This window comes from Eretmochelys imbricata, chromosome 1 (genome assembly GCF_965152235.1).
Source record: "Eretmochelys imbricata isolate rEreImb1 chromosome 1, rEreImb1.hap1, whole genome shotgun sequence".
Lineage (NCBI taxonomy): Eukaryota > Metazoa > Chordata > Testudines > Cheloniidae > Eretmochelys > Eretmochelys imbricata.
In genome coordinates, this window is record NC_135572.1 from 267378887 (window position 1) to 267403452 (window position 24566).

General features: G+C 44.7%; 1 protein-coding gene across 6 annotated transcripts in view; it reads left to right on the plus strand.

Moving 5' to 3' along the window:
- Positions 1–2028: 2028 nt before the first annotated feature.
- Positions 2029–24566, plus strand: part of TNRC6B (trinucleotide repeat containing adaptor 6B) — a 217522-nt gene continuing 194984 nt past the window's right edge. For 4 of the 6 annotated variants that reach the window (XM_077830285.1, XM_077830343.1, XM_077830350.1 and 1 more), the window contains exon 1: positions 2048–2103. The gene's annotated coding sequence lies outside the window, so the exon portion shown is untranslated. Of the gene's footprint in view, positions 2104–24566 lie in introns of all 6 variants that reach the window. The other 2 variants (XM_077830293.1, XM_077830327.1) reach the window with 1 other exon arrangement.

The following is a 24566-nucleotide window of genomic DNA, read 5'->3' on the forward strand; positions in this document are numbered from 1 at the left end:
CCAGCCCCTGTAGCTCCTTCCTGGTCCCCTGCCCACCACTTCATAATCCCTCCCAGGCAGGCTCCTGCTCCTCTGTCTTTCCTTTTGGTCTCCCAGGCCCCAGTCTATAACACCCTTACTCCTGGCAGCTGGAGTCCCAGGATCCATTTTTATTTATAAACAACTATCGGTATAAATGATGCTGATCAGACGCTTGGAAAAAAAACTCTATATAATTTCAGTCACCCCAGTGGCAGCTCTCCCCACGACGGCTAAAAGACATTTATCAGCAGGGTCCACAGAACAAAACAAATTTGGCGTTTCTGGACCTAGGTTTTGGAGAGTTCATTAACCCCACGGCTTCAGAACCTTGTCCAAAATACAGTGGATTAGGGGCAAGAGTTCAAAGCCCCGAGGAGGAAACCCAGATTCCGCTGACGCCAGCGGAGCCAGGATTTCATCCCCTTAAGTGTAAAACGCGCCGCGACGGCCGGCAGGAAGGACGGGTGGGGCAGGGCTCGCGCAGGCGGCGGCGGCGGCTGCTAGGCAGGATAACGGCCAGTTTTGTCCCCTCATTCCCGTACCTAGTTCCGGGTCATAACCACGGGATTAGCTCGGAAACCCGGCGCGCGGCCGCGAAGCTGATCTGCGCTGTGCCGCGGCGGCGGGACACCACGGAGGTGTCTGTCGCGGAGTGACACGCCCCGAACGGCGCAGGGCCCGGCGGGTGCTGGCGCGCGGAGGTCACGCGCGGGCGCGCCGAGGCTGCCGACAGGGCTGGGACTGGGGTCCCCGGCGAGGCTGTCCGGCTCTGCGGGGACTCAAGCTCCAAGCCGGACAACGCCACGCGCAACCACCGGCCGTAGCCCTGCGCCTGCGCACGTCACAGGCCACCTGATCACATTGACCCCTTGGCTAAGCATGGGGTGTGAGGGTTTAGCTCTCAGTGGTGCATGACTGTTGTCCAATCAGAGGCGCAGTTAGATGGTAACCACGCTGTTAAATCATCAGGAGCGATGGTTGATGGGACCAATCGCATTGCTTGTTGTTGCCCAACCGCTGAAAAGTGGATGGGCGGGGCACCCTTAGTTACTTCCACCAATGGCTTGCGAGCTGCACTAAGAGTGACACCTCCCGTGCCAAATAGCGCTTCAATCCGTCTGAAGCCTGCAGAGGGCGGTGCAAGCGGGGGATAAACAGCGTCGCAAGCTACGCGGGGTGGGGTGCTGTGTCTCTGTTATGAGCCAGTCGAAGGGAGGGGGCAGTGGGTCGCTTCGCGTCTCTGAATGTTTAAAGCTGTGGACCTATTAATAACCTGAGCACACGTCATAATCTTTCCCTCTTACTGGGCCCACACTGAAGCCGGTGGGCATGTCTACAATTGATTGACGTAGCTCTTCTAACCACCTGACATGCGCAGGGCTGGGGGAGCGCGGTTAAGCACCAACGACAGGGGAGCCTGAGACCCGCAACTCGGTGGGGGGCACTCTGTTTGTGACGAGCCCAGCATTTACCCAATGGGTGGGAGAGACTAAAAATACAGCCCAATGAAGGCTGTGGAAGGGCAGGAGAAATGGGCGTGAACTCATCCAACGGGCTAGGCTTGTAGCCAATGAGGAGAAGGGAAGCGAGTCTCCAGCCAATGAATTATGTGGAGGGGCATGTATCAACATTTGACTGTCACTGAATGTAGCCAATAGGTGGGGAGGTAGTGATGACGCTACCCAATTGGAGATGCGGAAAGGTGGGTATTGCTATGATAGGCAAGAGTTGTGGCTAATGGGCGGAGAGATCATCGAGGCAATACCCAATTAACAATACGGAGACGTGAAAAGGGGCGAGGAGGTGTATGATGGGCAGGGAATGAAGCCAATAGGCGGGGAGGTCGTCGCAACACTGTCCAGTGAGCGGCGTGGGGGGCGGCACGGAGGTGTGTCTTGGTGTGTTTGGGTTCGTGCTCCTGGGGGAGGGAGACGGCGGCGAGGAAAGTTTTTAATTTTATTTTGTTTTCAGTTTCTGGGGTTCGCGCTTCCCCGGCGGGTGAAGCGAGCGGGCGGGAGGAGCTGCCCCCAGCGCTAAGAAGAAGGGGGCTACGCGCGCCACAGCGGCGGCGGCTCCTCGGCGGTGAGTGCGGGACAGGCCCCCCCCCCCCCCCACGGGCACACACAGCACGGCGGGGTCTCCGCTAGCCCCTGCCATGCACCTCCTTGGGGCCCCGCGCTGCCGCTCTTCCCGCGGGCAGGCCCCTCCCCAGCACCCAGGGGCAGCGGGGGTCTGGCTGGAGACCGGCCCCGCCCTGTGCGATCCCCGGCCCCGCCAGGGGTCTCCCGGGGCCGCTCCCGACTCGAAGCCGGGGGTGGCCGCTCGCTGGCCTCTGCCCGGGCGGCTCGACTGGGGGCTGAGGCGGGGCCCGCAGCGTGCGCGGCCGGGGTGGGGGGAGGAGGGTCTAGGCCGGGAGTTTAAACTGGTGGCTGAGCCCCGCCCCGTGCGGAGAAAGGGGCAGCCCTGGGTTCCGCCAGGAGGAGGCGACGAAACGGGCCCGGAGCCCGCAGTTTCCTTCCCTCAGGGCGGGGGCCGCGCTGCTGACGGGCGGTTGGGGCCCTGTCTGCCCGCGGCCGGATGGGGCCTGCAGCGCCGCGCTCTGCCCGCGGCACGAGCCTCACCGCCGCTTCCTCGGCGCGACGTGCGAGGGCCCGCGGGGCATCCCACCTGCCCCCCGGCACAGCCCCGGCCGCCAGCTCCGCCCAGCAGCGGGGACGAGAGCCGAGCCGCACCGCCTGCGGGAGGCTAGAGTGGGATGTGGCCCGGGGAGAGACTAGGAGCCTCTCTGAGCGCAAGCGATTTGTCCTGGTTCCCTGCCGCCCCCGAGTAAGCCGCTAACCAACCTTTAGTGGTTGCAATTAGTCTGCCCCCGGAGTGTGGATAAACTCCTGAGGTTATTTTCATAGCACTGCAAACCCCATTGGGTTTGTTTAACGTTCTGCTAGTGTAAATGGGTGTGTAGGCGGGAGGAGAGACCGAACTCAAGAGATGTGTCCCAAGCTAGAACCAGTTCTTAGAGCTGTTCGTTTCATAGGAAAATGCGAGAAGACAAATTGCTAGTGCTGCTTAACATTGACTGCAGGATGGTGCCCAGCAGACTCTCCTGTGCCTGCTTTGTGATGCTCCATATGTTAATAATATATATTATATATGACTAAATAGGAATAGGACATAACTGAGGTCATCTATGTTTGTGAGCGGTTTTTTTTTTAACCGAACCTAGAGATAAGTGGTTATGCTGAGGCTATATATTTGCATTCATAGTCAGACATGCTTAGTATGATTCTTTGGATTTACTGTCCCAGTTTAACTTCTATAAACAGGCTTTTTTAATGTCAGAGTATATCTTGTTTTTTTAAACTTTTGGTTTTAACTTGCAGATTATTTTGAGCAGTCTGTAGAAACACATATTGCTTGCAGAGCATTGTTAGCTTCAAGTTCTTCTAGTCATCTGTTTATATTTAAGAAAAACTCCTGTATGACTAGCTAAGAATCATGAGTATCTTGCCTTTGCATTTAACAAGACTCTAGATTTTCTTGAAAGATGCTTCAAAAAATGGTAATAGGCTTTGGTGGCTTGTATAGTCACTTCATTTTGAAAATCTGCATGACATTACAGTTGTAGACTAATGCACAAGAGCAGATGGGTGTATTCATGTACCTCAAAATAAGACTAATCTGTTTAGCCCATAACAGTTTAATTGAATTATAACATCTGGAGTTGGCTGGCCCATCCAGGGGTATTGGCCACAGCTCTAGTTAGTGCAACTCATCAACCGGTAAAACACATTCTGTGAAGTAAGGTAATCATTCTGTGTGCGTCTGGCATGTTACTTCAGTGTGATTCTGTCATTGGAGCTAGGCTAACTGGAGAGGAGTTAATTACGTAGGGATGACATAGGCTTACAGGCTTGCAGTAACAGTGTGGGAGGTCTCTTCACTGCTGAAAGGTCAGCTGCTGTCTTTTTTTTTTTAACAGCAAGGTGTAGCTAATGCATGTTTAAAAATCTAATCCCTCCAAGCCTAGAGATAACTTTCAGGAAATACCAACTTCCTCATACACATGCAGACCGGTAAAAAATACTTTAATTGATAATTGAAATTTACAGATAGGCAAAGAAGAAAGTCTGCTTGAGGATTTACTGGAGTTCAATTTAAGGATATTTACTTTGTGTATTTTGAGGTGATGTTGACAATTTGTATTTTAACAGTTTATAAAGCTTTGATTTTTTTTTTAATCTTGGCATCTACTGTAATTAAATTATTATTGTCTGACCCCCATATACTGTCCCACATGTGTGAAACTTTAAATTGATAAAAATAAAAACAGAAATTATTTAAAAAAAAATTGAATTCTGCCAAGGCTCATGATCTTGCTGTAAAGTCCTAGTGGAGGTAAGGTGCAAGCTATATAGCTAAGTGAGTTCAACATTATACCCTAGCCCCCCCTTCCCCCGCGCCTCCCTCCCTGTCCCCCAAAATCTGGGTTTGACCTTGCCTACCTAATCCCAGTAAAAACTACATAGCATTCTCATTACTAGGATTTTACAGCAAAATAGCTAATGGGAGTTAGATTGTAAAAACATACCTTGTTTGTCAGTGAAGGCATAGCCTCGATTTCTAGTATCCACATGGAGATATTGATGGGAGGTCCAGAACTGGGAATCTTTTCAGACTCTGTCTATTAGGTGTGCACAGGAAAAATTGGGACACGTTATCTACAGAATAATCAGGATCCTCAGCGACACATAGTTCCTTGCTACTGCAGATATTTTTATATTGCTGCATATTATGGCAGAAAAATCTAAGCGTTCATTTTAAAAATTAAACCTTCAAAATGTGAGCCAAAGTAATAGTTGAGTCTTCAGACAGCCTGAAACAACAGTGAAGTGTGAACTTGCATTCACCTTTGTGGAATATAAACCATTTAAATGTCAATGTTGTCTGTTTCACTGGTGATCACTCTAGCAAAAACATCAAGCTAAAAAGTTTGTCACTTTTGCATAGTGGCAGATATTTGGGCTATAGTGGGCCAAACTAGCTGCTGTTAAGGGTTTCTGAGGTGTTGAACTAGGAATCAACTCCATTCCGCTTTCCAAAAGGTGTTGAAAGAATTTGAGGTCACTTTGCTAGTATCAGAATCATCAGTTACCTTATGGATAACAGAAACTAAAACAAACTTGAACAAAAACCTCAGTTGTTCCCTATCCAGCTGTCAAAACCTCCAGTCTTCTCCCAATAATTCCTATACTGTTGTCAGCATAAAAATTTGCAGTGTATTTGAAAATTTTAAATTTGTGGCAGTATAAAATAAATTACACAAAACTCATGGAGAGCGGGGGCGGACTTTGAGGCCGATGGAGCCTTAGGGCGGCAAAACTGCCTCTCGCAGGAGGATTGGGAATACTTTGTTGTGCCAAAGATAGAAGCACAAAATAAGGGTAAGCCAAAAAAGGATGACACACAATAGAAAACTGCAATAAAATTAATTCCGATGTTTTAAAAAAGGGAACCTGTTTAAATATTCTTGTTCTAGTGAAATTAGAGTTGCTGTTCACATTTGTAAAAGAGTTGGGTTTATAATTAAGTTGTGTCAAACCCAGCTCATAAAATAATCCTTTCACAGAGGTCATCTTCAATGTCTTTATAACAAAAAAAATTCTGGTTATGGTATTTTAATGAGGTTGTGGAGCGTATTTTAAATGGTGAGGGTTTGTTTACAAAGTGGGGTAATGTGCATGTGTTGCGTGTTAATTGCTTTGTGTAGGCCCTGCTGGTGTGCACTGAAGTTTTCATAGAATGAAGCCCTGAGTCTGTTTTGTTAACAGTTCAGCTACTTCATTCTACAGTTCCTGTAGAACTCTTGGCTGCACACCTTCTGAGCATTTTGACTCGTTGCTGTTTAAATTGTTTGTTTCATCACCACTTACATCATTCTGATTGTACCTACTGTTTATTACCTGGTAAGTGTATCTGTTGACCAGATTTCTTCTGGTGTGAAGTGTGATGCAAAGAAATAATTTAACTTCTCTGCAGTGTCTTTTATCCTCAGTTGCTTGCTATACTCTCTTATAGATCAACAGGTCAGTCAAGACTTTTGCAGGCTTCGTACTTCTGGTATACTTTAAAAAAGTTACAGCTATTTTTATCTGATATCTTAACTTTACTGTTTAGCATTTTCTCTACTTTTTTATTTCTGAGTTCTGAATCAATATGTCTATCTGACACCACCAAATGTCATTTTGTCTTAACACTGACTATTTTTTAAAACATCTAGATTTTGGAAAAAAGAAAAGGAGTACTTGTGGCACCTTAGCGACTAACCAATTTATTTGAGCATTAGCTTTCATGAGCTACAGCTCACTTCATTGGATGCATCCGATGAAGTGAGCTGTAGCTCACGAAAGCTTATGCTCAAATAAATTGGTTAGTCTCTAAGGTGCCACAAGTACTCCTTTTCTTTTTGCGAATACAGACTGACACGGCTGCTACTCTGAAACCTAGATTTTAGAAAACGTTCTCCACCTTATGACAAATGTGAAGGTCACTTTTTATGCCTAAATGGTCCATTGACATTCTTTTTTAATGATTATAGTATTTGTTTTCAGAAATATTAGCATAGATTCCTGTCTCATGAGTATATTCTCATGGGACAGGAATACCAAGAAAATAAGCATTCTCTAGTTGTAATAAGGCTTCTGATCAAAAACACATGGATTATGGGCTATATTAATAAAACTTACTTCCAGTGATTGTCCCACTAAAGGACAATGTGATGCGTAATAGAGCCTGCGGCTAAAGATCATCTTCTGGAAAGAACAATGTCTGTTAGGACATGGGTGGGCAAACTTTCTGGACCGAGGGCCACATCTGGGTGAGGAAATTGCATGCGGGGCCATGAATGTAGGGGTACGGGAGGGAGTGTGGAGGGGGTGTGGTGTGCAGGAAGGGGCTCAGGGCAAGGAGTTGGGGCAGAGGAGAGGTGCAGGGTCTATGAGGGGGTTCAGGGAAGGGGGTTGGGGTTCAGGAAGGGTGTGGGCATGCAGCAGGGGGCTCAGTGCAGGGGGTTGGGGTGCAGGATGTACAAGGGAGCTCAGGGCAGGGAGTTGGGATCTGGGATCGGGGTGCAGGCTCTGGTCCAGTGCCGCTTACCTGGAGTGGCTCCGGGGTGGCAGCAGCACACGCCGGGGTGGCCAATGGGAGCTTTGGGGGAGATACCCACAGGCAAGGACAGCACGTGGAGCCCTCTGCACCCGCTCCCCCAGGGGCTGCAGGAATGTGGTGCCAGCTGCTTCCGGGAACGGCGCAGGGCCCGCGGCGCCACAGAGGCAGCAATCCCGTTGGCCGAATCCAATGCCCTGAGGGGCCGGATCTGGCCTGCAGGCCGTAGTTTGCCCACCCCTGTGTTAGGACTTCTGGCTGTATTGCTGATAAACTTAGCCAACCTAACCTGTAGTGCTTTTCTTCTTCTTTTGTTCTTTTTCTCTCCACAAATAAAAAAATCATTCTACAGTTCAACTCCTGGGCTGTGTGTGGCAGTTAACAAAATGAATACAGCTTTTTGCAGGATTTGACACTAAATCTTTTCATTACAGCCAAGCTAATAGAAATAGGGATGCTTTTAGTACTCTAGGCAGCTATTACCTTCAGATAAAGCTGCCAATAGATATTTCTGTTTAAGCCTTGACTGGTTGAGTAGAAGTCAGAAATCCTCTGATTTCTCCCCTCCCTTCCATATCAATGTGGAATAAAAGGTGCTCTCCTGATACCAAAAATAATAAAGTAGATAACTTTTAGAAAGGTCTGTTCTTTACCCTCCAGACAAGTAGTGAAAACATTCTTAGCTGTGAGATCCACAGAGCAGCAGATATACTTGCTTGCTAGCATTTGGTATTTCATTCCATTTGTGAGGCAATGGACATATAATAAGAATATATATCATTTAGACAATGCTTTGTGTTTTTGAAGCAATATACAAACATTAATCAGTCTTCACATCACCCCTTTCTCAGTAACATACTGCTATCTTTGTCCTATGGCATGGACATTGTGGGAGAAGATTCTGAAGCTTTTATGTTTTCATGAGTGTAGGGGTTGTAATCTCATTTTGGATGAACTTTTTCTTTACAGTATATTGAACTATGGAGATGACCTTTACTAGTTTGGCAGGCTGTAGTTCAGAAATCAGATAAACCAGCAAATACATTTAAATTATTTTGTATAGATGAGTGAAAATGTGGTGGATTATTTATGCAAGATGTGGAAAAAACTTTTTTGTTCTTAGTTTTTCACCATTAAAACAAATAAACTTTACATATCTAAATGACTATAGCTAGAAACTGGAAAAGAGAAAAAAAAAAAACAACCCCCACCTCTTAACCAGTGAGGCTTTTTTGTGCTGTGGAAAAATATAGAATCAGATTAGATAAGAGAAATGGGAGGCACTATAAAATATAATGGAAGATGAATGCCATGAGAGAGAGAGTGGTCAAAATGCAAGTGTAAAGTATAAAGTGGTAGATAGCAAGAAGGTCAAAATACATGCAGAGAAGGCAGAGGATCAAAGGCCAAAAAAGCTAATTAGTGGATCAGAGGATAAGAAGTCAAACTGAAAAATAAAGGGGTGATAGTTTATTTTTTAGGCAGCTTGACAGATTATTAGGAGAGAGGTGATGCAATAATAGCATGTTGCTTGAAAGGGAAACTCAATTAGTTAGGAAGGAAGGTAAGATTCACTTACTAATTCTTTTATTTAAGTTTTTACTTTTTAAAATTCCATCTCAATTTCTCACAGTCAGCATTATTAAAAAGCACTGTAATGGAAAACAAACTGATAAGGTTTCTAGTAGAGTCCTGAGCTGCTTGGAGGGTGAAGACTGATCTACTACGGAAGTCCTGATAATGAGAAATCAGTACCCTGATGCTGGTGGATCCAGCAGCCCTCTACAAAAAAAGATCATTCTTGTAGCCATAGAGAGCTGCCGCCTCCGTCTCGCTGACAAATTCCAGGTTCTGCCTTCTGTCTTAATAGTCACACATAAGGAAACCCTTGCTGAATGACTATTTTTCTGTTCTTGCCTTACATAACTTATTTCTACTTCAAGACAGCCGGAACAGAGCGCATGTTAAGTCACCCTTCTAAGATCATATGCTATGTCCTGCAGTTCTGTGTTATCTTCCTTTGGAATTCAGTGTAGATTTAAACCTTTATGAGAGCAAGTAATTAAAAGCATGTCTTTAAACCCTTTAAGTTAAACTGGCAGAAAACCCTGTGTGGATGGTCTTGTTTTAAGAGCGGCTTATACTTATTTAGCTTGAATAATAAAATAAGAGCATCTGGGTAGGGATTTGTACCAGTTTAACTGAATTGGTTTAAAGACATGCCTTTAAACTGTGCAAGTTTGTGTGTAGACAGGGCCTGAGTTTTATACAATGAGAACATGCTTTCCTAATGCACCTGTGTGTGGACTAGTTACTATAAAGCTTTTATTCTAAGCAAAACACTATTGCCTGGTCTAGGCACAGATTGTTGGACTAGTATAACTAATTTGGTTAGGCATGTGATTTTTTTAAAAACTATTATTTGTATTACCATAGTGCCTAGGAACCCTCGTCATGGACCTGTATCCCACTGTGCTACATACTGTACAAACACAGAATTAAAAGACTGTTTTGCCCCAAGGAGTTTACAGTTGAAGTATAAGATGAGAGACGACAGCTGGATATGGACAGGCAGGGGAATACAAGGAAACAGTGAGGTTGGCAAGCTGAGAACTATCTGCATCCCAATGCTGATCCAACAAGTTAAATTTGTTTTCGTTCCTTTGCTAGAAGGTGTCACCAACTGATAGGTGTAGTTGCGAAAAGTTCTTCCACAAGATTGTTCACTGTGTGTTTTTGAAAACCTTTTTATTTCATTTCTATCTTGGAATTGACCCTTAAACTTTTGCAAACAGTCTGCTTGCTTCTTCTGGAGAATCTTGGCATACCTTCTTAGAGCACTTTTCATTTCTCCGTGCAGCCTTCTGTAGAATCTGCTTCAGTACTCAGTAATTTGACATTTCTGTGATTTGGAAGCCTTCATAATGATACTCAACTCTATTGTTTGCAATAGAAAGAAAACATGAATTTACCTCCTTTAGCTGTTCAGTGAAAACGTTATTTCAAATGGCTGGGTTCATGTTCACAAAAAAATGCCTTAATAAAGATATGCTAAAGTTAACATAGTAGGTAAAAACATTTATTAGCTATAGCAGAGTCTTGCACAGTCTTTATGATCCTTTAGGGAAAATAGTGTAGCTTCGGCGTCTGATTAAGTGCTGAAATTAGCCCTCTCTTTCTTCACTCCCAAGTGAATTTAGTGGCACCATTGTCTCCATCAGGGTATCAAAGTCCATGACAGAAGCTGGCTCCTATAGCTTGAAGAGAAAAGAGCCTGTTTGTAGAAAGCAAGCAGCTCCCAACCAAGATACATACATTTGCAATAACTGCCAAAGATCATGCAAATCTTGGATTGGACTATTCAGTTGCATGAGACATTGCAAATCATCTATGTCATGGGCTGCAATTCCCAGTCTCTCGCAGACTAAAGGTTGCCAACACAAGTGAATTAAGTTGCTTAAATTCAAGAATGCCCTGTAAAATTATTTCTAATAAGGTAGCCAGAATTCAGGCTCTGTTTTTGTCATGGATTCCCTGACTTTCTGGGACTTCTGCAGCGGCCCATGCGGCTGGCCCGGGAGCCGCCTGAGGAGGTCGGGCAGCCCCTGGGCCAGTTAGGGTGACCAGATAGCAAGTGTGAAAAATCGGGATGGGATGGGAGATAATAGGTGCCTATATAAGAAAAAGGACTGAATATCAGGACTGACCCTATAAAATCAGGACATCTGGTCACCCTAGGGCCAGTCGCACCGGATGCTCCTGGGGCAGTGTTGGGGCCCCCCTGAAACCTAGCAGAAGGAGTTTGGATGTGGGAGGATTGGGGTGCTGGGCAGTGCTTACCTGGTGGGGCTCCCCAGAATGACAATGGGAAGTCCCCTCCCTCAGCTCCATGTGCTGCCTCTGCCTGCAGGTACCACCCCTGCAGCTCCCATTGGCCGCTATTCTCGGCCAATGGGAGCTGCAGAACTGGGGCTTGGGGCAGAGTGGAGGCAGCATGTGGAGTTAGGAGCTGGAGTTCACCGCTTCCCAGGAACCAGGTAGGGAACCTGCACCAGCCCTGCCAACCTCCCCCCGCCCCCCCCCCAGCACCTGCCGTTCTCCCCTGGGTGTCTCCCCTCAGCACCCACGGTGCTTCTAGGGCTGACCCCCCCCCAGTCTCCCTCCCCAATGTTTTAGTCGGGGTATATAGTAAAAGTCATGGACAGGTCACAGGCTGTGAATTTTTGTTTACTCCCTGTGACCTGTCCATGACTTTTACTAAAAATACTGTAACGGTGACTAAAACATAACCTTAGCAATAATATGTGTCACATGAAATAGTAGCTTCATGACATTGACACCTACTCTTTTTAAATAGTTTTAAATCTGTCTTCATTTATAACCTTTGAGGGCTTGTCTACCCGATAGTATAACTGCAAAAAAACCAAACAAAACAAACCTGATACAGTTAAACTACTGTAGTTATTTGAGTGTAACTCTCCTGGGTGGACATGCTTATTCCAGAATAAAATTGTCTTTTTTTCAGTTTAGTTTAATCCACTTCCAAAATGACATGTTAACTGGAAAAAGGCACTGTTATCCCAAAATAAGTGTGTCCACATGGGGAGTTATACATATAACTGTAGCAACTTAAATTCACAACCCTTCCTGTATAGACAAACCATTTGTCTGAAGAATTTTCAGTTTTGCCTTTTTCCATTTATAGTAAATGCTTAATTTTCTACTTGTTTCTTATGGAGCTTGAAATGAACAGGACTTCTGTTAGTTCTTGGAGAATGATCCTTATAGCATTTTCCACAGGTCTCCTGGTGGGTCTATAAGGTCATTATTTCCATTTCTGATAGCTCACCATTCTGGAGAGAGAAGATGTTGCAAACGCACATTTTAAAAAAACCCAGTCAAAGCTTGATAATAAAGTGTAAGTCTGGAGTTTTGGATGCAGTATTCTAGCTATTAGCATATATCCCTTAAAGTCAAATTATCCCTGCTTGACTGTGTCTTAAATCTCATTGTCGTCATTTTAAAAAAAAAATTAAAAAACCCAACCAAACAACAAACCCTCAAAATAGAGAGCATGCAACAAAAGTCTTCACAATCATACTACCACAACCATGTCATGAGGTTTTAGATAAAATACAATCTGAGGTGATAAAATTAACCATACAAGAAAGGAAACAAAAAGAAGTCTGAAAAAATAGACCTCTCCTGCTGACATTGGCATAAGCATAGAAACCTCATACTGAGACTTAATGCAGATTAGCACAAAGGACCTTTTATGATGTATGTCAAGAATCCATGTTTTAGTACCTTTTCAAGATTCACCTAAAAGCATATCTCCAAAGAAGAGTACAGAGATACATAATAGACAATGATGTTTTGTTTAATGTATATTTACATGATAGACTGTAATGGCTCATCCACTAGAGAAGTGTGTTTTAAAACAGATTACAAGGACTTGGAAGCTAGCCATGAAAGTCATTCTCAATGATTTTAGGAATATTTTCTTGATTAAAACATAACTAAGTTTATTACAGGTCTGTTTTGATAATCATTATGCAGACTATCTGCTTTTGGATGCATATTATGTCTACCTTACATACATAGAAAGTATCAATTTAGATGCATAAGGTGGTATTTCCTTATGCATTGCATTTTTTTGTTTTGTGTGTGCATGCCTTTTCCTTGTCTGCTGTTTGGTCAAAGGATAGGCATGGTGCCAAATGTGCTCACTGGCAATTAAAAATGTAGATGAGTAATTTTTTGTGAGGAGGATAGGAGCAAAAGTAGCCGTCCGCCACGGGAACCGAGACAAGCGTTGCAGGAAGTGCAGCTACTCCAACGAGACCCTGCCCCACGTCCTGTGCAGCTGCAAGCCCCACTCCAGAGCCTGGCAGCTGCGCCACAACGCCATCCAGAACTACCTAGTGAAAACCATCGCACCGCGCCTGGGGGAGGTCACCGTGAACTGCGCCATCCCCAGTACTGACAGCCCGTTGCGACGTGACGTGGTAGTCACCGACGAGGCCCAGAAAAAGATCATCCTTGTCGACATCACGGTCCCCTTCGAGAACAGGACCCTGGCCTTCTGAGAAGCCCGAGCTTGGAAGCTGGAAAAATACGCCCCTCTGGCCGACACTCTGAGAGCGAAGGGCTACGAGGTGCAGATGGATGCCCTGATCGTCGATGGGCACTTGGGACCCCTGCAACGAGCGTGTGCTGCGGACCTGTGAGATCGGTCAATGCTACGCACGGCTCATGCGGCGCCTCATGGTCTTGGACACCATCCGATGGTCCAGGGACATCTACATTGAACACATCACCAGCCACCGACAATACCACGAGGTGTGAGCTGGTACGACATCGTGCATCCACTATGGGAAAGGGACTGAGAGGCTTTTTCCATTGGACCATATGAACTGGAACCATAAACTCAATGAACATTAAATCCCACCAAATGAGGGTAGATCCATCCCCATCATCGTATTCGCTCATTATACTCCACACTTGAACATAGCCATTATATGGACAACATACCCCTTATCTCAATGTCTGTACTTTGACCAGTTAAACTTTTACCCCCAATCAGGGAGATTGCAGATTATGTATTCCTTATGCTACCAGCTCCTAACCGAATTTCGCACCCCTTGATAATCTGTGCCTTATTCCCTGATAACCAGAAACTTTTGTGCTTGAACTCTGTACCGTTTCCTTTTTGTTTGAACATTATCTTAATAAAATTATTAAATCTGACAGTACCTGTGAGAGAATATGTATCAAGGCGGATGTGAATTGTCACTAGAGTCACAAATATAGATGAGGAAGAAAATTTTTGTGGTTCAAATCCTAGCTTCATTGAAGAAGTCTGTTTCTTTAAAGAAGGTAGCTCTTCCTTGGCTATCTTCCTCATCATTCCCCTTTCAATATTAGGTCCACGTGTTTTGGTTGTGATTTTTAAATAGGTGAGAATTACAGCTACGCTTGACAATACCAGATGTTTGTATAACATTACATCCTCAGAAAAGGATGTGGTGCTAGGGTTTAAAAATTAAATTTAGGGGGGAAAAAACCTCCAAGTGCTGTCCTTCAGGGATCAAACTTCAGTTTTGGGCCATTTCTTAAGTAGCTCATCCACCTTCTGCAGAATGCACCATAAATTATCTTGGCACATTGCTATCGTATTTTCAGAAGTGTCTTTTTTTTAAAGTAAGAGTAAAGAATCTATGTATTTCACTAGGTGATATTCACTTTTCTGAATGAGACTTGAGTAGAAATTTGTGCTACAAATCCAGTCTTGCTCATCCATTATCAGAAAAAGATTTCCTGTGGTGCTAGTTGATTACTCACAATTTTTTTTTAAAAGAAGCTTAAATAGAAGTTTAGCTTAATATAGTAGACTAATTTGGAAGGAAAAATGTGTACATTTGGTGGAAAAGAAATGTGCTTAATTTCTTAACATTCTAGCTTCCACCATTTAGAAAATATTGGCAAAAAACGTATTTTCTTCTGATGTATTAACTATATACTGGAGCCTAAAAGAGTATTGCCAACGTCAAATGTTAAAAGTTTGATTCTTATTTGCCGCCTTGTTTTCCAGCATTGAGTGTGCCCTTGCTTTATATATTAAACCTTTTCTTGCCCTCGTGGTTGTAGAGAAACTTTTTTCTTTTAATGAAAGCCAAGATTCTCAGGCTGTAGCATGAGTCTAGCAGCTGTCATTTAAGAAAAACACAACAAATTGCAATACTTGTGATGATATCCAGCAAGTTGGCAAGACTGCAAAATATTCCATATTGTGGGTTAATTTTTTTTGTTTCCTCTTGGTTTCCCTGGCATATGCTCTAGTCTGACATAGCAGTCTATTGCCTTTGGCTGTTTGTGGCTGCCTCCTTTTGTGAGCAGGGTTTGAAGAGGTTGATGGAGATGAAAATACTCTTCTTTCTTCTTTGGTGACTCCTCACATTCACCTTCTCCAGTTGACTGGGGCCCCTCTGGTCTTTTCCCACCCCTTTGTTGGCTGCCTGATTCCTCTCTTCTACCTCCACCCCTCTGATCCCTGGGATAATGGATTGAAATTAAGAAAAAAAAAAACCTTCCTAATGGTGAGAAGTTTGTTAGGGATTGGAGAAGTCTCTCAGGAAAAAGGTGGAAGTCCCATTGTCTGAAACATTTTAAAAATTAGATAAAGCTTTGGAAAATATACTGTAGGGAACAATCTGGTAGTACCCCTAAGGCAATGGTTTTCAAGCTTTTTTTCTGGAGACCCATTTGAAGAAAATTGATGATGCCCACGACCCAACAGAGCTGGGGATGAGGGATTTGGGGTATGGGAAGGAGCTTTGGGCTGGGAGTGCAGGCTCTGGGGTGACGCCAGGGATGAGGGGCTTGGGGCTCTGGACTGGGGGTGCAGGCTCTGGGGTGGGGCCAGGAATGAGGAGTTTGTGGTGCAGGATGGGGCTCTGGATTTCAGGGGGGGCTCAGGGCTGGGGCAGGGGATTGGGGCACAGGATTGAGGCACGGGTTTACCTCTGGTGGCTCCTGGTCAGCGGCGCAGCTGGGGTGCAGAGGCAGGCCTTCCGCCTGTCCTGGCACTGTGGACCACACTGCACCCTGGAAGCAGACAGCAGCAGGTCCGGCTCCTAGGCAGAAGCGCGCAAGCAGCTCTGTGCGGCGCCGCCTCCCCCAGCTTCCATTGGCTGGGAACTGGCTAGTGGGAGTATGGAGCCGATGCTCGGGGCGGGGGCAGTGTGCAGAGCCCTCTGTTCCCCCTGCCTAGGGGACGGACCTGTTGCTGGCCACTTCTGGAGGACAGCGTGGTGTCGGAACAGGTAGGGACTAGCCTGCCTTAGCTGGGCAGCACCACCGACGGGACTTTTTACAGCCCGGTCAACAGTGGTGACCAGAGCTGCCGCGAGCAGTGCCTTATGTTTCATGACCCAGTACTGGGTCACGACCCACAGTTTGAAAACCACTGCCCCAAGGCATGAATAAAATGACATAAGAGGTCTCTTCTGTCTCTACATTCTATGTTGTTGGTAAGCATATTAGCTGAATGTTTTTGCTTAAAATATTAGTGAAATAGTTAACCTTGTTAATGTCTAAATTGTGAATACCTCACTGAGATGAATGAGGTGGATTAAAAAAAATTAGGACTATTTATAGGAGGGGAGATAAGGTATGTAACACCCTTTCTACTTTAAGGAAATTTACACTGGTGTAATTAAGTTTGTGCAGACCCCCAACATGGAAATGCTGCACCAGCACAAAGTGGGGTGTATATTAATGCAGTTTAATTTGGTATGTTACTAGATTGAGGCCCGGGCTAAACACAAGATTGCATCAGTTTAATTAAAAAGGTGTGATGTTGCACCACTTCAGTTAAAACAGTTTGCATATGAACACTCTTACATCATTTGTTAAACCAATTAAGTCAAGTCTAACTTTCTCCTGTTTCGCAAAAAGAAAAGGAGTACTTGTGGCACCTTAGAGACTAACCAATTTATTTGAGCATGAGCTTTCGTGAGCTACAGCTCACTTCAAACTGATGTAGGCAGGGTAGAGCAGTTTAAATCCAGACGACTAAAATAATGGTTTGAAAGACTTGATTCTTAAACAGTGTCGAGGCTTTGTAAAACTCTCTCATCTTTAGATTACAATTCATAATGAACTAAGGCTAAGGTTTTCAAAAGTGACCAGCAGTTTTGGGTGTCTCGGTTTTTGGGATCCAATTCTAGCTACCTTAAAGGGGCTTGATTTTTCACAAAGTGCTTAGCACCCTGTCACGGCGTGTCAGGTCACATAGGGTTAGCTGGAAGGGTGGAGGCAATTCTGCAGCCGATTAGGTCCTACCCCGAGGACCCTTACTGTAACATGGGGTAGTATTACTTAGTGACTAGAGTCAGGGAGTGGCCCTTCCCCTCAGGGACTCAGGGGTGTGTGGCACCCTTAGTAATGGGACTTGGGCTCTCCCTGCTCCTCCGAACCCCAGCCCAGGGCCCTGGCAATACTGCTCACCCCTGAGTCAGCAGGGATCCTCCTGCAGCACGCTGACCAGTCCCTCGGTTCACTCACCGGCAAAGAGCTCAAGTCCCCTGGGCTGCTGCTTATCCGTTACTCCTCGTCGAAACTCCTTGGGTCTCTGGGGTCCTCAAATGACTGGGCTCCCACCAGTGCCATCCTTTCTCTGGGCTCATCTGGCAGCCTGGAGTCTCCAGTCAGGAACTCTGTGAGCCATAGTCAGGGTTTGTAGCAACTCCCTGGAGGGAGCTTGCAGCCTGCGTCCTTCCTTCCCAGACTGAGGAGGGCTGATGCCTTTTATATGCTGCCTCCAGGCTGAGTATGCCCAGCGGGTCAGAGTTAACTCTTTTGGGGCTGGTGCGGGGTAGGTATAGGGCTCTGTCCCTGTTGTCCTCTCTCATCTGGGAGAAAAAGTCTGCATTAGTGTGTGGGCCCTACCCGGGCAGTGTAATATGCTGAACTAGTAGGGTTGGAGCAGGGGTGAGCAAACTATTTTGGACCAAGGGCCACATCGGGGTTGTGCAACTGTATGGAGGGCCAGGTAGAGAAGGCTGTGCCTCCCCAAACAGCCTGGCCCCCGCCCCCTATCCACCCCCGACCCATCCATCGCTCCTTGTCCCCTGACCACCCCCTCCCGGGATCCTGGCCCCTAACCACTCCCCTGGATGGGGAAGGTCCCAACCTCCCCGTCCTCTGACTGCCATGACCCCTATCCACACCCCCACCCCTAACTGCCCCCTGGGACCCCACACCCATCCAACTCCTCGTGCTCCCCGTTCCCTGACTGGTCCCCCCAAACCTCTGCCCCATCCAACTGCCCCCTGTCCCCTGACTGCCCCTGGGGACCCCCTGCCCCTTATCCAACCCCCCTGCTCCCCACCCCCTTACCATGCCAGAGCCAGCCACGCTGCTGTGCTGCCCGACAGGAGCAGAGGGCCAGAGTGCTACCCGTGCGGCAGCGTGACTGCAGGGGAGGGGGAACAGTGGGGAGGGGCCAGGGGCTAGCCTCTCTGGCAGGGAGCTCAGGGACAGGACAGTCCTGCAGACCATAGTTTGCCCACTTCTGGGTTGGATGGTGAGATACCATCTCATAATCCGTGCGTTCGAATCCTTCATGGTGTTGATGTAGGGGTGCATGGTCTGTAATAAGACGAAAGGGGCTCCTTAGTAGGTAATACCCTAGAGTCTCTCACCCATTTTACCACTAAGGCGTCCTTTTTGATGGTGGAGTACTTGACTTCTCAGGGTAATAGGTTCTGGCTTAGGTACAGCACCTGGTATTCCTCCCCCTCTTGTTCCTGCAATTGCACACTGACCAGTCTCTCAGTTCACTCACCAGCAAAGAGTGCGAGTCCCCTGGGCTGCTTCTTACCCTTTCCCCCTCATTGAAACTCCCCAGATCTCTGGGGTCCTCAAATGGCCGGGTTCCAACCAGTGCCATCCTTTCTCTGGACTCATCAGGCAACCTGAAGTCTCCAGTCAGGAACTCTGTGAGCCCTAGTTGGCATTTGTAGCAATTTCCTGCAGGGAGGGTTATAGCTTCCTTAGCCTGCAAAGCAGAGTTAACCCTTTCGGGGCTGGTGCAGAGTAGGTATGCCTCGTCACACACGTACCCTCTGAAAATCCAAACCTCTTTTAAATGTCTCAGTGTAGGCACCCAGAATTTAAGCCCTTGAAATGACTATTTGCTTTTGAATATCTTGGCCTAAATTACAAGTACTGGGGGTTTTAAAATGCCGTTACTGGCATTTGAATTTTACAAAACTTCTACAGGAAAAAGACTGAAAATTAAGGCCTTAATTCTGCAAACACTTAAGCAGATATGAAACTGTACACACACAAATAATTCCTTCAGTGGGACTACTCCCACTGAAGTGCTTAAAGTTAAGTCTGTGCATCAATGCTTGCAGTTTTAAAGGCCAAAATTGTGTTTTTATTTAAAACTTTTCTCTCAGTGCCACAGTCTGTGTCTCTTCAAAGCAAACTTGTGTTAGTGTTAACAAGGAAAGTTATTTAGACATTCACAATAACTTTGTTAATGTACTGAACTTATTATAAACAGGTCAAACTTTTTAAACCCTAAACCCATATTTAGGCACCTAAATAACTTAAGACCACAAGTCCCATTGATATCAAACTGGTAATCCTGAAAGAGGATCGTAGCCTCAGCAAAATTTTCTGCTTTCTGACTAATGGAAATTCAGAATATAGGATGCTGGTTCCAAATATAATATGCGCTGTTTATCAGTTTGTTGTTTTCACAGTAAGGGTATTGATGAGGCCCTGGAATTACCTTGTTCAGAATAGATGAGTATTTTAAGTGTGAAACTTCGTAGTTTAAAAAACGTGTGTAAAATCTGATATTCCGTTAATAATTAGGAAACTAGTTAGAGAAAAGACTACAAAAACCTCCATCCACTTTAGCAATTTTTGGTTATAAAATGAGGAGAAAGTAAAGAATTAGGAACATGTAAAAAAAAACAAAAACAAAAAAAAAACCCCTGAATTAAATAAATTAAAAAAAAGTGTAAAAAGTCATTATCTTTATCCAGTATGGTAGATGTAAGTGTGTTCTCACACACAGTTGCAGTGAACGGGTATTGTTGTACCATTCAGTTAAACATCTTGGTATAGACAAGCCCTAAGTTGCACCTATGTAAACCCTGCCTTGTACTGGCATAGTGAATATACATTAGGAGTTTGCACTGGTGTAACGTCATCAGTGGAGTTATGCCAGTATGAATTTTCTTAATGTAGACCAAAAATAATGGATGATTCAAAAGACAGTAAATTGGGTGCTCCTGTTCCTATGAATGGGAATAGCTTTAGTGTTAGCAAGGAAATTTATTTAGATTTAGGGAATGGCTAAAGAAATTGAAAGGCAATAAATTTAAATCTGATCTTGTTTAAATGACTTCAGTAGTGCATGATTTAAATAGCGCTTCCAGAATTAAAAGACACTTTTAAAAAATAATTTTTTTCTTCTTCCCTGTTGATGTTTAGAAGGGTATTTTGAATGGGACCTAAAGTAAAACCATTAAACATGTGCAAGCAAATCCTCCCCCTTCCTCTGTGTCTGTTTGCTGCCTTATTGGTTTCAGCTTTGTGACTGCTGTTACTGATAAACACCCTCTTGCAGGAGGTTTTGATGGCTATGACTTCAGCTCACAAACAATCCACCAATCTTGAATTGCGTCCCATGATAAGCATGTTAATTGGATGTTTCTGCTGAAATCATCAGCAGTGAAATAGTTAATAATGTTGACATTTATATTCTTATCTTTAAGTTTCAGGCTTAAAGATGATCTGTCAATGGGGGGGGGGGGAAGGGGCTTCTGTCTTTATTTTTGCTTCTTTATGATGCATACAGAAGGCCTGAATGGTGTGAGGATTTTTGCTTGTTGTTTTTAATATTAAAAATTCAAGTCCTCTTTTTAGCGTGGAAGACCTTGTCTACTCCTTGCTTTAAGTCTTGCAAAGCTTTTCCATTGCGTCTAACATCAGTTTTTGTTCCACTAGTGCTAGTAGTGTTAGGAACTGTAGAATAAATGGACTGCTGACATTTTAGGCACTTTGATTAGATCTGCATCAAGTAGAGTTAGCTGACAGTGTGGGTAAAATGCTGGTAGTAGCTGATGGGGCCCATCTGATATGTTGTGGTATGAAAATAAATATGAACTGGAAAGGGACCTAGAGCTATGGAGGACTGAATTAGAAAAAAGAAATGGCTTACAAATCAGACAACCAGTCAGAATGCATGTGGTGTTTCACTGAGAGGGACAAGGAGAAGCTAGTAAAACAAGATGGCATAGACTTAAAGTGTGTAAAGTGACAAAGATTGTGAGACCAAGAGAAAACTTTTAAATAAAAATACAATTTTAGCCTTTGATACTGAAGTGTTGAGTTATAATGAGAATGGGAGTGTGGATGCAGATGTTAGGTGCCGCATGCAGAGCTTTTGGTGTAAATGGAGGCTACATAGAAAGCACTAGTGAATTCAGTACAGACTAAAATGTTGTAATGACAATGGCTTGTTTATACTGCTCTATATACTATACACTGAAATGTAAGTACAATATTTGTATTCCAATTGATTTATTTTATAATTATATGGTAAAAAGAGCAATTTTTCAGCAATAGTGTTGCTGTGACACTTTTGTATTTTTATGTCTGATTTTTGTAAGCAAATGATTTTTAAGTGAGGTAAAACTTGGGGTACACAAAACAAATCAGACTCCTGAAAGGGGTACAGTAGTGAGAGCCACTGGACTAAAGAACAAAGATCATGACTATGCCAGTCATGAAGTATGAGTCAGAATGCTGGCCAGTGAGGAAGAGAGAACAGCTTCTTTACATGTCTGAAATGGGAATGTTTAGGTGGATGCTGGGTAAGATGAGAACTGATAGGCTATTCAATGAAACTGTATTAGCCAGGATGCAGATACAGTAACTCCTCACTTAAGGTCATCCTGGTTAATGTTGTTACGTTGTTGATCAATTAGAGAACATGCTTGTTTAAAGTTGTGCAGTGCCCCTTATAATGTCATTTGGCAGCCGCCTGCTTTGTCCACTGTTTGAAGGAAGAGCAGCCCGTTGGAGCTAGCTGGTGGGGGCTTGGAACCAGCATGTACTGGTAGCCCCGCTATCAGCTCCCCGTTCCCCTAAGTTCCCTGTGTGGCAGCGGCCCAGCAGGCTGTCAGTTGCCAGGCAGTTCAGCTGTTCCTCCCCCTGCTGCTGTGAGCTGCTTCTGCCCTCTGCCTTGGAGCTGCTCCCCGGAGCCTCTTGCTTGCTGGGGAGGGAGAGAAGGGAGGGTCTAATATCAGTGTGTCCCCCTCCCCCCTGCTCCTGCACCTCGCTTACCCCATCTCCATAGAGCGGGGGACACACGACAGGGCTCAGGATGGACAGTAGCTGTTGTCTCAGCTTCCTGATCTACTTAAAAAGGCAGTGTACTTAGAGTAGAGTCAGCATACTTAAAGGGGCAGTGCGCATCGCGTGCTCTCTCTCTCATACACATAGTGTGCCTCTCTGTCTGCCATGCTGTCTTCCCTCCCTCCATTCGTGCTGCCTTTTAGAGTGTGAGGCTACACTTGAGGGCTCAGCCAATTGCTAGTTCATCATTTAAAGCAGTAAGGAATTCCCTGGGAAATATCCCACCCTCTGACTTCACCACCTCAACCAAGCTTCACAATCATCATCACAGTGTACCAGTATTAAATTATTTGTTTAAAACGTGTGTGTGTGTGTGTGTATATATATATATATAATCTTTTGTCTGGTGGAAAAAAATTTCCTTGGAACCTAACCCCCCCATTTACATTAATTCTTATGGGGAAATTGGATTCACTTAACATCGTTTTGCTTAAAGTCGCATTTTTCAGGAACATAACTACAACGTTAAGTGAAGAGTTACTGTAGTCCCTGCCATAGAAAGGCTGACTGGCTATTGACTGAGATGGCTATGTCATGTGAGATGGTGAGACATAAGATGTGTTGGCCACAGAGTACAAGAGCTAATAGTCATGGGACAAAGGCCATGAGGAAGACCTAGAGAAAGGTGGTTCGAGATGCTGAAGGAGGACATGAAGATTGGTGTCAGCTTGGCAGATACACTTGACAAGAATGTTTGAAGATGAAGAATAAGAGCAGTCCACCCTGATTGACAAGATAAAGTGAAGATGGAGAAGCTCACTGCCCATCTGCAGTGGGACTCCCAACGTCACTAACACTAGGAGAGCTGAGCCGGTATTATCAGCAGTGTGGAAAAGCCTTCCTATGACTGGAGAGCTAGTGACCGTATGACCTTACAAGAGCCAAGACCGTGAAAGTTGAAAGGGAGTGGGACTTCTGGTCAACACTTTTCAGGACTTTTGATTTTGTTTACACTTCAGGGACTAATATTATAGCGAAAGGAAGTCTCTGTTAAGGACTTTCAATTAAGGTAATAGAGCTAATGCTATATATCCACTGACACTCTCAGCACATCCTTTAGCTAATCCAAGGAAGATGAGCTGAAATTCTTGATATTTTTAAGGTTAAACAACAAGCAGGAAAAATCCTTTTTGGGTTGTCTTTGTGCATCAGAAAGTAGGAAAAGGGCACAAACCCAGATTTAAAAAAACAAACAAAAAAAGCAAGCTTTGCAGGTCACCTTTAACCCATTGAGACGAATAAGGGCAGTTCACACTTCTTAGTTATTATTCTAGGCTATCTAAAAACTCAGGAAGATGACAATGCATTGGTTTACCCTCAGTTCATAATTCAATCTTCACAATCATGAGGGTTAGGAACAGTATTTTATTTTTAATAAAAGGAAAGCTAATCATGGAGCAAATCTCGGCAGCCAAGGGGTATATTCCTTGGCAAATTGCTGTTGAATACATACAGACCTGTCTCCAGATCAAATTACAAATTTTTCCACCTTAAATTGTTATAGGTCAAGAAGTAATCCTTGGTTCCCAGAAAATAGCTACAGAAACGGAATTTAAAAAGCACATTGCCTACTTCTTAATGTGGAGTCAAAAAAAAAAAAGGGAATTCTGCTCATGAAATAAGTGTAATATCTAATTTACTGAGCTGCTAGCATTGTACTTTCTTCAGAGTAACAGCCGTGTTAGTCTGTATTCGCAAAAAGAAAAGGAGTACTTGTGGCACCTTAGAGACTAACCAATTTATTTGAGCATAAGCTTTTGTGAGCTACAGCTCACTTCATCGGATGCATACTGTGGAAACTGCCGAAGACGTTATATACACAGAGACCATGAAACAATACCTCCTCGCACTCCACTCTCCTGCTGGTAATAGCTTATCTAAAGTGATCACTCTCCTTACAATGTGTATGATAATCAAGGTGGGCCATTTCCAGCACAAATCCAGGTTTTCTCACCCCCCACCCCCATACACACACAAACTCACTCTCCTGCTGGTAATAGTTCGTCCAAAGTGACCACTTTCCCTACAATGTGCATGATAATCAAGGTGGGCCATTTCCAGCATAAATCCAAGTTTAACCAGGATGTCGGGGGGGGGGGGGGGGAAACAAGGGGAAATAGGCTACCTTGCATAATGACTTAGCCACTCCCAGTCTCTATTCAAGCCTAAATTAATTGTATCCAATTTGCAAATGAATTCCAATTCAACAGTTTCTCGCTGGAGCCTGGATTTGAAGTTTTATTGTTGTAATATAGCAACTTTCATGTCTGTAATCGTGTGACCAGAGAGATTGAAGTGTTCTCTGACTGGTTTATGAACGTTATAATTCTTAACATCTGATTTGTGTCCATTTATTCTTTTACGTAGAGACTGTCCAGTTTGACCAATGTACATGGCAGAGGGGCATTGCTGGCACATGATGGCATATATCACATTGG